Source organism: Manacus candei, unplaced genomic scaffold, assembly GCF_025592945.1.
Source record: "Manacus candei isolate 608988 ecotype Guabito, Panama unplaced genomic scaffold, ASM2559294v1 h1tg000028l, whole genome shotgun sequence".
Taxonomy (NCBI): Eukaryota; Metazoa; Chordata; class Aves; order Passeriformes; family Pipridae; genus Manacus; species Manacus candei.
Genome location: NW_026138076.1, coordinates 35125458 through 35140142, shown reverse-complemented (window position 1 = coordinate 35140142; position 14685 = coordinate 35125458). Strand labels below are relative to the sequence as shown.

General features: G+C 38.5%; 1 long non-coding RNA gene across 2 annotated transcripts in view; it reads right to left on the bottom strand.

The window, feature by feature from the left end:
- Window positions 1-14685, bottom strand: part of LOC127472112 (uncharacterized) — a 126589-nt gene that overhangs the window by 28939 nt on the left and 82965 nt on the right. For both annotated transcript variants that reach the window (XR_007904870.1, XR_007904871.1), the window contains exon 4: window positions 751-890. This is a non-coding gene — a long non-coding RNA (uncharacterized LOC127472112). The remainder of the gene's footprint in view (window positions 1-750; window positions 891-14685) is intronic.

The window sequence follows — 14685 nt, the reverse complement described above, 5'->3', positions numbered from 1 at the left end:
TCCAACATTTGGAAGTATGCCAGGACGCATCAGTGACCATAAGAAGTCATAAATTTGGTTTTACATTCAAGTGAAAGAAGCCCTGCAGTATAGCATCTCTTGTCATCCTGGTGAAACACTGACTATGTGATGAGTTGGGAAAAATAAAACCTTTGTATTCAATAACATCCTTTCCTGTGAGAGCTGAGTTGAATCTGGAGATCACCCACATGAATCCCAATAGCAATCCTATTTCAGTTCCAATATTGTATCATTATTATAATTTTCTTGCTGGGTTTGCTCTTTATATTCAGAAATACAGCACTCTACAGGGATAGATGTTCTGCCTCAAGTTATGTTAATCTCAATAGTACATGAATTCATTTGTAAAGGGGACAGAGAGAAGGGACTAAGGCCAGCTACCATATTGGAAGATACACACTACAGCATTATCTGGAAACAGTGGAGAGGGGAAAACACTCCAAGAATTTTTATTTTTTTTTTTTTAATATTGAAAAAACTAAGCCCAACTATTCAGAGTGAAGTTGGTGAGAGGAGAGGAAAAAAGTGCTGTCACTGTGGGTGTAGATGCTGCTCACAAAAAAAAAAAAAAAAAAGTAGAAACCTGAAAAATTCCAGGGGAAAAATCAGCATGTTTAGAGCAGGGGAGAATAAAGAGTAAGCTGACAGACCAGACAAGAGAAATGGATCAGTCAAACACAGGAATTAAAAGAAGAGTAAAACCCAGAGAACTCTGTCAGTTTAACATACCTTTTAAAGTGTCTAGCTTGACAGAACCTTAGGAGAAAAAGATTACTTCAGTAAGAAATACTGACGATCCTTCCTGCTGCACAAGGAGTCCAACAAGGAGGCCTTGGCATGTTGGACCTGGGAGGGACCTCTGAACAGGCCTGGGAATGACATAAAGAAAGGCACAGGCTTAGATTAAAAAACTGCATAGTACTAGCCTGAAAATCCCAAACCAGACCATTACAATACAGATAGAAAGACAGATAGATCAGAAACTGCAGATAAACAGGAACTGATTTCATTAAATAAGCACTCAGCCTATGATAAGCAGGATATTGCTTGGGCAAACAGTGCACAAGCAAAACCTTTTCAAGAACAACTATATTCAACAGTTATCTCTGTTTATATTCTCTGTAAATATACTTTCCTGATATATGTCACAATAATAGCTCCTAATTTTTCCCTTTCACTGGATTTACGCTTTTGTAAGTGCATTGGCTTCATCAGTGGGCCTCCCAAATTGCCTCAGGCTACACGAGAGCAGCTCATACCAGCCCAGTGTAAAGGAACATATTTCCACTACAACCACTGCAAACATAATCATGTTTCACTCCTACTTGCAAATTCCTGGAGCTCCTTTGTGTCACTTCTGATTTCTGAACCCTTCCAAATTTACTTGCATTCCTTCTCATAATTTCATTGGAACCCATCACTGCTTGTAGCAGAGCACAACAATGTATATTTTCTGAATGACAGGAAATACAACCATCACATATCCCCATACAAGCCCTGAGCAGTCCACCTTGACCCTGCAAAGCCCTTAGTTGAATTTTTTCCAGAGTAGTTGTTTTTAGGTTATTGGACTGAATCCCATTGATTCTGGCTACCAATAGACCAGAGCTTTGGCTTCCCAAGCATCTCTTCCTTATCTCATTAACTACTTATTTTCTGGTTTCCCATTTTAAGCTCACACAAAAGCAGCCTCTGGGACATGGGTCCATTACAGCTGCATCCCATAAACACAAGGATGTGCCCGTGATGCCCTACGAGGTCCAAGCAGGGATCAGGCCGTGCCCAGAGGTCACAGTGAAGGGGCGTCTGGGATGCAGCAGTACCTGAGCACAGTGATCTAACTCTCTGCTACCTCTCATTACCTTTTTCAGTTTCCCAGAGCTATGGCCACTCCATTCTCTGCCTAGTGCCTAAATGATACAACTGTCTGTCAGTACCATAGCATCAAGGTTAATAGTTATATTCGCAGCACGGGTATTTTTCTCAGTTCACATCAAAATTGATATGTCCTGAAGAGCTGGTCATGTATTCCTTCATGCTGTAAATGCCTCCCCACCTCCTGACTTCACTGGGAAACTTAACTGAACAAGCAATGTGACACAAGAGTTTCAGTGTCAGCTTCAAGAGTCAGAAAAATTTAAAAAACGCTTTAATTCATTTTAGTGGCCCTTAGACAGTAAACTTATAATTACTTCTATGATTACATCATGTAGATTTTCATAGCTTACAAGCAAGAGCCATTTATGCTGGGAAAGACCACTGATACTTTCTGTGTTTCTCTCCATGTTATCTAGCCTTACTAAAATTATAGTTGCTATTCTCTGCCTCTGAAATAAACTGAATATTTAAACAATATAATTCTAGTCTTAAATTTTGACTGAGTTCCGGTTAATTAATCTTCTTCCATTCCCTATCTCTCCTTGGCCTGAGAAAGCCTATACACAATACTATTTGTATTTCACAGATATAGGAAGCTGTGGAAGAACAGTATGAAGAAGAAAGAACTATATAACAAAAATTTCACTGTTTGTTGAGAAAAGGAGGATCAGGAGTGACCTTATTGCTCTCTACAACTACCTGAAAGGAGGTTGTAGCCAGGTAGGGTTGGCCTCTTCTCCCAGGCAGCTAGCTACAGAATTAAGCTACACCAGGGTAGGTTTAGGTTGGATATTAGGAGGAATTTCTTCACAGAAAAGGTGATTAGACATCAGAATAGACTTCCCATGGTGGTGGTGGATTCACCATCCCTGGAGGTGTTTAAGGAAAGATCAGATGTGGCACTTGCTGCCATGGTCTTGTTGACAGGGTGGTGTTGGGTCACAGGTTGATGATCTCAGAGGTCTTTTCCAACCTAATTGATTCTGCAATTCTGTAAAAGGATGATCACATGCTTGTGTACAAAGGCAGGAGGAAATCTGGTAGATATTTGTCAATATGATGTAGCTGTGTTTAAATAGAGGACCAGGAAAAAATATTAAAAACAATTATGTTGACACTATGCATTTATGCTTAGCTCTAAACTAAAAGTCATTTTGGGGAGAAGTAACAAAGTTGAGTTCATGGTAAAGTCATGAAAAATGTGAGCCTTTGCTGGACAGGATGGCAACTATATTGGTCTTCTGAATTTACCGTACTGTCATAGCCATGTCTGGGGCTGAATTGGTTGGGCCAGATGGATATCCACCATTCCATGGCTGTGCCTTCTAAACAGCCCTCAGTTTACTGAAGTGATTCCTAGCACAAATTAAGCATGAGCTGGGCCTTTTCCTCTTATCTGTGAATGGCAGAAGCAGCAGGTAATAGGAAATGCCTATGCTTCTCTCGAGGAAGTATTTAACTGAGGAGACACCAGGCACTGCGCAGAGGTACAGTGAAAAAACTGCAGGTCTAAAGCTGCTTTCTCACTTCCTGAGCAAGGTGAAAGGTCTTTGTATAACTTCTTTTTAAAATGATTATGCACGTAAACTATGAATAAATTAGGAATAAGTTAGCAACAGACTAACCAGGATATGCTCAGAAAGACCTTATTAAAAAGTCCATGCATATGACACTTCAAAAATGAAAAATCCATTGTTGCCACCTTTTGAAATTCCTTTTTGAATACAGTCCTAAATATAAGTGCTTATTGTTAACTTGAAAAAAACCCCACAAACCCAAACCAACAAAGAGCTGAATGAGAATAGAAGAGAGTTTGAGAGCACAGTTCTCACTTGCACTACCCCATCTTGCTAGCTGTATGGAGGTGTCAAATGTAAAGGATAAAGGTGGAAACAAGAAGAGACATTTTCCAGAAGCTAGTAATGGTAGTGGCACTTAATCTGTAGGCATTAACTACATACAAAAGAGCTAATGTGTGGATTTTATGAGGTCTGAAAACTCTGAAAAGCTGGAATTTCTAAGAGGGGTAGGGGGACCAGGCGTAGCCCTTTAGCATTGGAGCCATTATTTGTTTCAGGCTGAGCATGCAAAAACTGAGCCCTCCTAAATCTGTGTGCAATCCTGAAAATGCTGACTTTCACTTTTTAACCCTCTGCTAATTTGCCAAAGTAATTTTTCATTTCCCAGCTCCCTATACCTGCAGAATGTACCGTGCTAGATGACTGCAGCATCTCTAGAGGAAATACCTTTTTCACATACAGAAACAAATGCTATTGAGCTGACAGACTGAAAGGAAAGAGTTCACTTTATGCCTAGAGACACCTGCCTTGGGCATCACGTCCCTGACATTCAGCTTTCACTGCCTGTGGCTTTGCCCCTCCTGGGCAGTTATCAGCCATCCTCTATTCTCATATTCCATATATCTGCCAACAGATGTAGCAAAATTAAACCCCATCTGTTGGATAATGTCGTGAGTTTCATGTCCTATTTAGCTCTCTTTGGCCTACAGTCTCCAAAGACAGATTTAAACTGCTGGTTTGCCTACGGCTTCAAGCAGAACTACACGCACGTGTGTGTGTCTGTGTGTCTGTGTGTGTCTGTGTGTGTCTGTGTGTGTCTGTGTGTCTGTGTGTGTGTGTGTCTTCCTCTGAAGTAATTTTCCTTGTCCCCTGTTTACAACAACCAGGCACTTCAGCACAAACTGTTTTTGACAGGGGAATAATGTGTGTACCGCGTGGGAATATTTAGCACAAAAGATGTTCACTTTACTGGAATTTGCATAGGAAAACTCTGCCCAGAGTCCTGACTGGGGAGCCTCCTCTGATCTGCAGTAAGTGCAAATGGACAAACAAGTTATTTCCATTACTCAAGACACTGTGCAGAATTTGTACAATTTCAAAGCCAGCTGGAAGGAGGAGTTTTATAAAGCCTTGGGGCAAGGTACTCAGAGATGTTGTGAAATGCCAAAAGGATTTCTCTGTGGGCAAAATAAAGGTTATGTTTTAATAGAGGAGAAAGATCTCAGATAATCCAGAGAGATCTTAAGGTTTCCTCTCACTGCTCACCACGTGATGCTACCAAAACATATGTTTTGCTATCTCTCTGGAGACATGAATTAATGCTGTATTTGGCTGTAAGTTGGTTTCTATTGGTTTTCTTCTCTTCAGCAATCACTGTCCTAGAGATGTCTCAATTCTCACACAGGAAAGAATGTTTTTACTGATAAAATTCCCCTAGGAACAACACCAAGTAGCATTCAATTCATCCAAAAATTATGCAGGCATGTTATCAAATTATTAGCTATTTGGACAATGATGAATCTACATATAATCGGGTTTGTTTGCTTGTTGGGTCTTTTTTCCCTTTTTTTGGATTTCAAGAAGCAAATCCCATTTCCCTTCAGGCTTCTCTGCAGGCCATAAGAAGATCTCTCCTCTGCCTCTACCCCACAGGACACTCATCCCTGTCCTGGAAGCTGTCACTCAGCTGGCCGAGTGAGACAACAGCCATGGAACCAGTCTTGCTGGGCTGTGAACAAAGAATTTTTTCTATTTGTATTAGTGGTGCTAAGCAAATGTTAGTATTTTCCTGATAAGAGCAGTTCTTAGTAATGAAAGAAATCATGTGGTGGGCATGAATGTTGTTGTGCCATTAATCCATTGAATGGGCAAACTGAAGAGACAGTTCAGGGGCCAGTGCCTGACTATTCCTTGCTCTGCCAGAGCAGATTTCTTCCCTATTTGAAAGAAATTATATCTATTCCAAAAGATAATGCAATTGCTTGGTTTTCTGTCTCTCTGTGCCCCAGCTTGAAATTCATAAAGAAAAGATTCCCTGAAGTTATTTAATATAAGTGGTTCTGAGAAAGCCGGAAATCAAATACAATAGGTATTTTCTGGTACCGAAATGTTTCTGTGGATGTGGAAAAGGATTAGATGATCTTGTTAGCTCCCTGCCAGACCATGTCCTATGATTATATGCAATCAAAAAAACCCTAATCACTCATCCAATACTTCTAAATATTACAGATTTACTTTTTTTTTTTTCTATTTACTACTTCTGATGGCAGAGAACGGTTACTTGGTTGTTTTTTAAGGCGTGAATTGAAAGACAGGAGTTGTTTTTCATTTAACCCAAGCTATTTTACCAACTCTTCGTGGTTTCACTTTTGTAAATTGTGGGTCATTGAGTTGTCAGTTCTCTTGCTCTTTGGGTTGATTTGACCTTTAATGTTCAGAAATTCAGGTGTCCAGATTTAAGCCTTAGTTCCAGCTGCACCACTGAATTCCTCTATAGCTCTTAGCATATTGCTAAAGCTTCCCATCTCTGCTATCACTGCCTCTAAATAACTGCTACCATTTCTTCATTCGTTCATGTCCTCTGCTCTTCACTACTGGCCAGTTGTGAAATGCTGTTCCTTGGACACTAACCAAAGGTTTCTAGGGAGAAATACAATTTATAGGTTAATATTTACCTATGGATCCTCAGATGAATCCATCTTCCATAATAAAATTCTTATTTAATGTTGTATATCACAACTTGTCCCACTCCCAAAGCAGAATACCAATGCCATTGTCTCTACTCCCTCCCCTTTGTCCTACACTGTCTTTCCACCCTGGAGTCCTAATTGTATGTCCACATTTTCCTTTTCCACTTCCATAAACCAGGACCCCAGGTTTGGGGTCTAGATAAGTAATAAAATATGAATCTTGAATATAATCTCCTTTACATTTGTTGCCACTTTAACTATGCATTAATTTCAATAAAATTTGTGGTGTTATTTTGGAGCTGATGTAATTAAGACAAGAAACCTCCTCTTTCTACAGAGCTAAGTAAATTGTTATCAGATGACATCTGCATGCTGACATGTGTGAAGAGCAGTGCTCCCAGCTCACCTTGCATTTGGCACACTTGCAGGAGGTTCTTACCTGCCTGCTACTGCTCACATTCCTTTCCTTCACACCAAGACTCCATTTTTGTAGTTTCAGACTCCCAGTTAAATTAGAAAGCTGTCATAGTACTGCAGAAAAATCAAAAGAACAAATGAAGTGGGCAGGTGTTACTGTATCCATGCTTATTTTAATTTTCAGTATTAATTGTGGCACCTTTGCTTTAGATACTGTGGTAGAAAGTCAGGCAGGGTACAGGCTGACTTTTTAGTTCCAGACTTCTTTATTTGTCCTACTTCCAAAAGGACTTCGAAAATCCTACATGTATATTCAGGAAAATACATTCATTCAAAAATCTTCCAGTATGTCCTCAAAAGTTAAAAAAAGATGAATTCAAATCTTACAAATTATTTCCCTCTTTGTGTGAGATAGTTTGGGCTTTTTATTCTTTTTCTGAAAGGGGAAAAAAAGCTGATAGAAGAAATAAAAAACTTAAGAATTTAAGATCTTAAGAAATTAAAAACTTAAGAAACAGAAAATAATTTAAAAGCCCTTCTGATGACTCCTTAGCTCTGGTCCTAGAAAAAATTGTTAGCAGTTCAAGCTAAGCAGAATTTTAGTCTATTTTTTAACTAAAAAAGGCTTGCTTTATAGGTTCTGCTCAACAGGGGTGGCTCACATTTACTCCATACTTCATATCATCTACTGGTCATGCTTTCTCTTCTGACTTCCAAGACAAAGGCACTTTCCCAACTGGTTTGTAGGTCACCTGCTTTGCTTCCCCTTTGACTTTTCTGTACAGCTCTTCTCAGTTTTCACTGTGTTTCCTCCCCCTTCTGCCCTTTTTTCTTCCTTGGTTTCTAGAGGGCATTACAGTATTATTCCTGCTCGCTTTTCAGCTATAGAGAGGTGTATATTTTAGTAGACATCTCTCTTCTCATCTACTTGGAGGCAAGTGATCATGATAGTGGGAGGGCACCACAGATAGACTGAATCATCATGCTTCCCAATGGCATCTTAGTCTTTATGTTCTTAGCCTTGGGATGGGTGGCAGAAGGGGAAATCTTCCTGACACCCACCCATGTCCAGTGAAGACTCAGAGGAAGCTTTCTGTCAACACCAAACCCAAATTTCAATAAAATCATACTATGTGCCTAATTTAAAACAGTAAGATTTTAAAATCATTACAAAATTGCTGTTCATTTTGGTCTTTTCACAGTCTTATCAGATGTCCAGATAACAGATTCGAACCTTTTTTTCCACAGTTATGAGATACAGAGACCTTTTTGTTTCCTTTTGTGACAAAAAAATAGTTTCTGATCTTACATTATTATAGAACATGAAGCACTAAATAAAATATAAAATAAAATTTTAAAAAAGAGTGGGTATTGTTAGCACTCAACCTGGCTGAAATATATAGATTCAGAAGCAGTGAACTGGTGCTTGTGCTCTACATAGCTGAAATGAGAATAGGATGCTTACAAAATAAATTAAAAAGTCATGCAAAAAACTCTAGTTTTTCTACTTCATGGAATTGTAATGTCAGTATTAGAACTATCAGTTTAATATGTATGGACTGTTTATCATGAAGAAAATCATCATTTTGTTCAAGCAGGGAAATGGCTGTCATTCAGTGGGTGGGGCAGACTGGCTTTTCCACAGCACCTGGCTCAGATGTCACCTACTCAAGATGTCAGATTACATGGACAGGCAGGCAAAGGGACCATAATTGTAGTGCAATTGCATTTCTTACTTAAAAATTTCTTACTTTGCAATATGAAAGAATAATGAAGAGGACACGCAGAAGATAATATTCAAATTAAGTTGAAATAAGTATAATGAATCAGGCTGTCAAAACCTAAGCTCAATACTAACTTAATACTTTCTTAAACCTGAGCGTTAGGATTTCAAACATTTTGTATGTACTCTTTTTTTTCTATCCTTACTTACAAAGTGGACTCAATCTTGTATTTTTTCCCGATAAATATGCAAAATGAATGTATTTCACCACATATGGGCTTTCTTTCACACAATTTGAAGGATTTAGTTATGCAAGTATTAGTATGCAATGAATAACTCCGACAGGAACTATTGTTTAGTAGAGTTTAGTGTCAGCGATCTGACAAACTGACTGATAAGCTAGAACTATTTAAGTAAAAAATAATAATAATGATAAAAAGGCAGAATAGCATCTTTTATAGAGATCAAAAGTTCATCTTTGATTCTGCTCCTAATTATACTGTCATGAATAAGGAGCAGCTCTGACAAAACAAGACTGGGGGAGCAGACACTTGCTGTTGAACTGTGAAAGTCCCTAAAAGGAAAACTTCAGTACTTTTGTTATTTGCATTTGTATTTTAATGATATTTTTTGGATTTTCATGTTTAGTGTTCTGTACAGATTTAACTGGGCTCTCAGGCAAAAATGCATAATTATGAAGTTTTCTAAAACCTGTATTATTTAATTCACTGACCATCAATTGGATAAATACCAAATTAATTGTCTTTGTTATTTTTAGATCATATCACTGTATGTTCCAAAAAGAGCTGCTTCAGTTTTTTGGGTAAATACCGAATTTTTAAAATAAAGTTAAACAAGCACTTCAATAGTGCAGCAAACACATTGAAATACCTTTTTTTCTTTTTCCCTGTTGAATCCTGGCTTGCCATTTGTTGCTTTTTTTTACCTGCATAAGACAGAACTGAGATCCCAGAACTGCCTGTGACAGTGCTGTGGAAATCGCTTGGTGTTCAAAGCCAGAAGCACACAGCTGATCCTTCTCCACCTAACGCTTACATGGCGAACACACGTTTTGCATAAGAAGGCAAACACCAAAATAACAGAATGGAGCCTGGCAAGGAATAACATTATTGCCATTGCCATGTTTACTCATTGAGAGCCCTCACAAACACATACCATTTCATGTCCTACAGACAGGGTCCGAATCACTAGGAGGCTTCTGGAAGGGAAAAGAATGAAAACACTCTCCATTTTCACTGCCTGACACAGAGGCAAATATGGAGGATAATTTAGGCAAAATAGATTTTATTGGACTGGACATGCATGCACTGAATGACAGAAACGCTTTTCTCCTCATTGCCGTCTTATGCAAGCTATACTATAAATCTCTTTTTCTAACCTTTCAGTAAGGTTAATAATACATGAGATCTTTAAGATTTGTATTTTCAGTTAGCCTGTACAGGCCTTCCACCAAAAATCAAACCCCTATAAATGCAAAGATGCTCCCTGACTGCTAAACAGATATATTTCTGATGATCAGTGTCTGCTCCTGTGAACATGGTCATTTAGTACATTGTATTTTATACAATATTTGCACAGATCTGGAAGGCAGTAAGCCATTTCATCTTACTGGGTTACAGCTGTTCCTCCATGGCTTCTGAGCTGAATACTCATTAAGTCATTCTTATCAACAAATTAATATGTGTGTTTTTTTAAGGACCCACTCAGAATGCTAATTTTAGGAAGATATTTGACCGAGGAGCAAATTTTCTCTATATGCAATTTATATATCCACTTGAAAATATGGTTTTGTAATGAAATGCTGAGAGATCCTTAATTATTGCAGCTTTAGTGGTGCCATTATAATACTAAAAAGAGACCATCTAAAGGATAATTCCCTTCAGCAGAGATTTGCTGACTACACACCTGCTTCAGCAAATGAACACAGAATAGTGTCAAAACATCCTTTTGACTTAGTGCTGCTTTCCTACTCTCTTGGTCTCAGTATATCTTGCACATGACTGACAAGTATATCTGCAAAATAATAAAATGTGTGAGAAAAAAAGTCTTCTAGTTAGTGTTTCTGCTGAGGTATTAATTCATTTCACTTCCTATGTGATATCACCATTATGTCTAAGAAGATTTTATGAGAAGGCTCACTGAAGTGAAAATCAAGCCAATGAATTGCTTAATATGAAATAATGAAAACCAGATAGAAAAGGCTTTCACAACTGTTGTAGAGCTTTAATTGTCAAGCTGATGTAGATTCAGAGCACTTGTAAGTAAAGCAATGCAGAAATGGGATCACTTTGTGATAATTGGTTTTAATTAAATAGTGATATAAACATCTCTGTCCTGCAAGATACTGAGTGAAATAAAGAGTTTGCAAGGTAAAAGCTCGTATTGCTAAAGAGTGTGAAAATGGCAAGTGCGTTATCATTTTGCCTTCTGCCTTGTACTTGAGCTGTAAGTGCTGACTGTATCTTGCTATAACCTAAATAATCAGTATTGTTACAGAGGCATTTATTTTTGCCTGATCAACAAATGCTTCTTCACCGTACAACCTCAAACAGACTGGATATGTCTGATTTCATGTTTGAGCCTCTCCCATCGTTGTACTGTAGTAATGCTTGTAGGGCCCAGTCATGGGCTTGGAGTTCACTGACTTAGGGTGTTTGTCCCTTGACTTGTCATACTCCTACTGGAGTGAAATATGCCCACAGACAAATATCAGTAGGATTTCTGTGAGACACTTTGTGTTCTCACATTGATGATGGCACTTAACAAATAAAAAAGAAGAAAAAGTGTATAACACTTTCCCCTCTAGCTGTGTACCAGAAATGCTGAAAAAGATTTGAAAAAAGTATTCTGCATTTATTCTATATCTAAATCTATGACTTTACATCTTACATAACAATCCTGGGAAGCAGTGGCTATAATGGACTCTGTAGAGTTCACTCATCACCGGTTGTTTTTTTATATTGCTGTCATATGCCTCAGTAGATATTTAGTATTCAGAACTGATAATGCTTCCCACCCACCTTGCTCTCATCTTGAATTGGTGGAACCAGCCAACCTGTGGATGCTGGAAGAGAGAATCAAGCCCTATATTCCTAAGAACACCATGCAGAATGGCACCTGTTTTTCACATTATTTAAGTTCCATACAGCCCACAAGAACTGAGAGACATATTTAACCAAAATTCAGTGTTATATAATAAAAGTCATGCAACAAGGAGAGAGAAAGTGTCTACTCACACTGAAGGGATTATCAAAGCTTCATTTTGTGGAATTTAAGTTTTCATTATGTGTTGAGACTTAACTAATCTCCAGGATAATGGTCTAGAGCAGAATAAGTTCTGTTCCAGTAATCACCTAATTTTGGCAATATTTCATATTTCAACATACACTTTTAGCTAAAGTAATTTTTAGACTTTTAAGCTAAAAGGTAACTATTTTGAGGTAAAGAAAGTGGAAAAGTCATATTAATCCAAATCCTCCACCTAAAAAGGTGCCACAACAGAATTCAAGGTAGGAAGGGATTCTTCAGGGTACAACAAAGAGAAAAGCTGCATGCTGGCAGACCTGGGCAACCTGTACCCATTGATCCAAATAGAGGAGGGAGAAAGACTGCTCTGGACTATGCTTTTCAAAAGACCATTACACCACTCTGATAAAACCTAAATTCAGTCTTTTCTAGATGGGTCCATGCTCTTTTCTATCTACTGCCAGGCGAATTGGTGCTCAGCTTAACTAAACAGCAGGAGCCAGAAGAAGATGCTCCAAGTACCACAGAGATTCCTGCAGAAGGGCCTTTGCTAGCACAAATACTCAGCTGTTTCCCACATTATGGTGTCTCCCTTTCTCTTGAACACAGTTGCTCATGCTCCTGATTTTTCCCTGAGTTAAAGTTATAGGGGTCCAGTCTTTGCTTTCAGAAATAAGATAGTTCTTTGGCTGGAAAGGTAATCAACACATTACATGCCACAAAGCCAAGACAATGTATGAAAAAAATGCACAAAATGCCCTTAAGCCAAGGGCAAAAACCTAAAATGAGTCATATAAACTGTGAAAACTCCAAAGGTTCTAGTGCTGGTAGAACATAGTACCAGCTGGTGCTGGTAAAACAGTGTGAGCAGAGTTTGATGTCATGCCACCTCATCACTGGCCAAAAGACTGCTTAGACTCTTGTTTTCCAGACTGTATCATGATGGTGAGAAAAGGGTCATCACAAACTGTAGGAGAAAAATAGATCCATACTCCATTTTTGCAAAATATTTATGAAGCTATGTCTTGTAATTCAACCATCCAGCTTTGAAGGGCACAGTTGTTCCCTGTGCAGGATGTCCTTTGTCAGTACATAAGTCCCTACTGCTTTTAGTCTGACAAGAAATTGGATTTGACATCCCCTAGTAGCTTTTTGTGGAATGTTGAATGCCATCTTGCTTGTTGAAATGTATGGTTTAAAATGACTGAAGAATAATGTTTGATGGGTTCTATTTAGCATTCACGTTTATCGATCTCAGGGGAACCTGCAAGAGAGAGGTCCATGAGGAAAGTAACAATTCATAAAAATCAAATGTAACAGTGTGCCTAATACTTAGTGGCAGAATCAATATCTGAAGGACTTTCTGTTTTGATGCCTTTGAATGATACCACAAAAACCTTCCTGCTGCAAGGCTGATGAATGGACTCAGAAGAGGTGATTTGACAAATGTGGGTGAAAATGAACTCAGAATCTGGCCTCCCTGAACAAGACTAACTTTACTTGTTACATTCATGAAGATAAAGTAACTACAGGGAATTTGGTTTTATCCAGGGCACTCCCGTTTCAATTGATCTGCCTTGTCACATATTAGAAATATGTTTTAGCCTACAAACAACAACATTTTCTTTGGAAAGGTTTCACTTAACTAGCTGACTTTGTTTGGAGACACAAAAAATTTCGAACAAAATTAGTATTCACTTCTGAAATGGCAAAACATTCTGCAGAACACATACCTTTCTGTTTCTTCCAGCTTCGTTCTCACTTTCCTCTTGTGTATGTGCCTCAGTTAAAAAAAAACCCAGAACCAAAAAACAAACCACCAGAAAAAACCTACACCAGAATTTAGCACTTTTTTCTTTTTTTTTTTTTTTTTTCGCAAGACAAAGTTAATTTTGTGTTTTCCTCATATATCTTCACCATGCTGGACATAATTATCAGGCCAATCAAAGCAAACTCTTTGTGTAATGCATACTGAAGTACAAGTACATATGCTCTGTCCCATTATTTTTCCATTTTTTACTGGAAATATTAAAGAAAAGAACACACTACAGCATATAGATGAGTGGAGGAAGGACCCAGTCTTCAGAATTAGTTTACCCATATGTCTCCCTAATTGTATATTATTTTTTGAACTACTCAGCACATCCTCTTCAACATGACTGACTTTCTTCTGTGTACACATTAGCGGAAGCACCATCACATATTGCGTTTGGTCCAGCTTAGCATAGTCAGTCTTCTCAGCATGGTGGAGCACCAATACGGATCAGTCAAGCACTGGTGTGGCAGGCAATGGCATTTCTGTTGTCAATACCTGGTGGCTCCTGCCTCAGCTTTTCCTGGGTAACCGTCCTGGAAGAGCACACGCTGTGAAAGCCTGTCGCTTTTCCCCACCAGATGGCAACGTGACAGCAAGAGGGCTTCTTCATCTGGTAGGAGGGTAGCAAACAGAACTTTCCTTGCTGCAAGCCACTTCTGCGTGGAAATTCACTCTATTGTAAGTAATTTCCAAGCCATTTACATCTCTTGGAAGATGGATGCGCTTGAAAGAGTGTTTTTGTCTACTTCTTTCCTCCCCATCTTTTTTACTTTCTTTTATTCAGTCTTTTGAATTTTTTTTCTACATTACCTATTCATGTTTACAGCTAGAATGTTTTCTTATATTAAAGCAGGCTTTTATTTTCCCCTTTGTGTTGTAACCATCCACAGCAAAGTATAATAACAATACTTTGCATGTACATAAGGTTTAATATCTTCAAAGCACTATAAAAAGTATCCCGACTTCTGTGAGGAGGTAAGGACTGTCAGGTATGTTTTACAGAGAGGGCAAGTGAAGCAGCTGGGTAAGTAACGCAGCTAAGGACAGACCAAATTAGCGGCAACCATGACTCAG